This window comes from Lytechinus pictus, chromosome 8 (genome assembly GCF_037042905.1).
Source record: "Lytechinus pictus isolate F3 Inbred chromosome 8, Lp3.0, whole genome shotgun sequence".
In the NCBI taxonomy this organism is placed as follows: domain Eukaryota; kingdom Metazoa; phylum Echinodermata; class Echinoidea; order Temnopleuroida; family Toxopneustidae; genus Lytechinus; species Lytechinus pictus.
Genome location: NC_087252.1, coordinates 1014684 through 1018126, shown reverse-complemented (window position 1 = coordinate 1018126; position 3443 = coordinate 1014684).

Genomic DNA, 3443 nt, shown 5'->3' with positions numbered 1-3443 from the left:
TTGTCAGACATCCATTGGATGCAATTTGCCAAATCTGCACTAAGTTTTTTTTATCAATTATTTTGAGATTTGTATCTGAATATAGCAAGACACTTTCATCAGCATAAATTATAAAATTAATCTAGATTCGTTAACGCAAGTACACGTCATTAATGTAAGAAATAAAAAGAATGGGGCCTAAAATGCTTCCTTGAGGGACTCCGCATTTAATAGGCAGTGAATTAGAAAGAACCGTCTGCATTGTAACTACTTGATGACGGTTAGATAAATATGATCTAAACCATGTCACACATGCAGATTCTAAAACCATTACTTCTAATTATTTTAAAAGTATGTTATGATTTACAGTATCAAAGGCCCTTTGTAAGTCTAGTAGAACCATTCCAACCATGCGCCCATGTAACATTTCATTCCTGATAAAATCTGTTAAATGTATTGAACAAATTTCAGAGGAATATCCGTTATGGAAGCCGGGCTGAAATTTGTATATTAGCTTATTTTCTTGAGCATGAACAGATGTTTCCAAAATTTTCGACACTACACTTAATACATTTATAAACCCATAATTACCAACGTCAGCTTTATCTTTCTTTCTATGTAGCGAGGTAACTTTTGCAAATTTCATATCATCAGGAAAGTTAGAAGTAGTAGTAGTAGTAGTAGTAGTAGTAGCATCAGGAGAATAAGTAGTATTATAGCAGTATTTATTTGATTCATTCATTAAAAAAATACCAATCCAAAGTATAAAAAAGAAATATTTAAAAAGTGATGAAAAACGGTATATGAAAAATGTATACTTATAATGCTGGAAACCCCAAAACAAATCCATGACTTCAAATTAGAAGTAGTAGTATTAGTAGTAGTAGTAGTAGTAGTAGTAGTAGCAGTAGCAATAGCAGTAGTAGTAGAATTAGTACGTAGTAGTAGTGGTGGTAGAAGTAGTAGTACGTAGTAGTAGTAGTAGTAGTAGTAGTAGTAGTAGTAGTAGTAGTAGTAGTAGTAGTATAGAAGTAGTAGTAGTAGTAGTAGAAATATTATTATTATTATTATTATTAGTAGTAGTAGTAGTAGTAGTAGTAGTAGCAGTAGCAATAGCAGTAGTAGTAGAATTATTACGTAGTAGTAGTGGTAGTAGTATAGAAGTAGTAGTAGTAGTAGTAGTAGTAGTAGTAGTAGTAGAAATAGTAGTAGTAGTAGTAGTAGTAGTAGTAGTAGTAGTAGCAGTAGTAGCAGTAGCAATAGCAGTAGTATTAGAATTAGTACGTAGTAGTAGTGGTAGTAGAAGTAGTAGTACGTAGAAGTAGTAGTAGTAGTAGTAGTAGTAGTAGTAGTAGTAGTAGTAGTAGTAGTAGTAGTAGTAGTAGTAGTAATAGTAGGTGTCAGGAAAGAAATGTAATGTTTTTATACATGTGTTTCAGTTAGAGTTCAAACATGTGTTTAAAATATTTACTTGGTCCAGGTTAGGATAGGCCTGTAGACAAGCATGTACATATGTTTTGAATATTTCAAAAGCAAGCGTTGGAAACGTTTGATACCCCCCCCCCCCCCCCCTTAGAGTACAAGATCAGGTTGATGCCATATTTTGTTCAAGCGTTAGAATCATTTCGTATTAGGTGAAGCATTTTCATATACAGGTGTCATGAATAGCCAAAAGTGCTCTAGCATTGATGAATGTAGGTGTACAGATGCACAGGAAGTGTCTTTTATTAATAGAATGTGTTGCTTTATGCACTCATCTGTTATTGAAATTATTTGAATTACTTTATAGAAATTTTACAGTTAGTCCTAATAACGGTAGGGTATATTAGGAGGTTAATTTCAGTAATTCAGAAAGAAACACTGTTATATATAAGAATTGTAAGAGCAATTACATTAATTTATTTAGTTATTTCCTCTTTAAGGATATCCATAGCCAAGAATGATAAAGAACATTCGAGAACATGTTTGGAAAAGCTTTTGTTCTGCAGGCCTCTTGCCTATTTAAAGGCCAAGGAGTTTTATTTTTGAATAGGGAAAAGCGAACAATAGGATGTTTGAATACATTTGTATTGGAAGTGGAAATGAACAATAGGCTTAGCTATTTTGTTGACATGTCGTTGATTTCACTCAGGTCATTCAAGAATGTTTTAGAAATGTAGAATGCTCCAGGAAGAAGGAGAATGTTCTAAATAATAGTGAATACTAGAAGTCTCTAGAATAGTTGAAATGTGTATATATAAACTGCAGTTTCTTCAAGGACTTCATCATATCAGATCAGATCACCTTATCACATCAGATCACTTCATCACAACGGGTCGTGTGGTCCAGTGGTTAGAGCATTGGACTCATAATCGCAAGGTGGTGAGTTCGAATCCCAACTCTGCCATTGTCTCCACTTTGATAAAAAGGCCCAAGAGTAATATCTGTCGTCTATTACGTCAGCCACTATGACTGATTAACCTAGACGTAAAATGTTTCCATGGTAATTGGTTATATACCAGCTTGGCGTTTACCAGCAAACAATGCTGTCCTGCCGAGTTCCTACGGGAGTTACCACAAATAGAAACAAACAGAAACATCAGATCAGAACTAAGAGTTTCACGTCAGACTTTATGTCAGAGCAGAGTTTATTTCCACCTGGAATATTTATCTTTTGTGGAATTATTTGCCCGCCATCAATGAACTGTTTGCAGTTATTTTGAGAGAGGAATTCTCAGTTCTCATCGAGATCATCAACATCATCAACCTGTTCAATGAACACTCTTCAACATGTTCAACCCATGGATTGCTGAAATTGACTGTTAATCATCATCAACATCGTCTTCACGGATATTTCAACTCGTTACAGTGACTCTTGTTATTCATCGTGCTTCAACATCAGTTTCATCATCGCCATCATTGTGAACTTTTATCTGGATACTATCATTTGGATTATTATCGCAATCTCGAGAGCAATCAAGAGACGTAAGACCATTTTCAATTTATGATTTGTAAATGTATAATTAATTTCCTGTAATAAAAAAAAGGAAATTCAACTTCAACACTCAAAAATATTTCATTGCTATTTGTTGCAGTATCGTAACACCACCTAAGCTAGAATAGACCACAGATGTATGTATGTATAGGCAGTCGAAGTTAAACCTGAGGGACTACGTCGGTGACGAGATAACGACCCCAGCTGCCGCCGCGCGCCGGTGCTCCACCGACATGATTCGTCAAAATTCATGTCATCATTGGGGCTCGATCTCGTCCACTAATTCGTTGAAGCCACATCTCTCTGATCTGGGGGCTACTCATCAAGAGGCAACACTGTCTGCGGAGGCCGAGGCCGAGTGGAAGAGACATCGCAAGCTGCAGAGGCCAGAAACTGGACCGACCACCAGGGCCGAGTGGGGCATGTCAGGCCAGATGAGATGATGGGGGATCGAGTCGACAATTATTGTTAAGTTAAGTTATATTTTGTT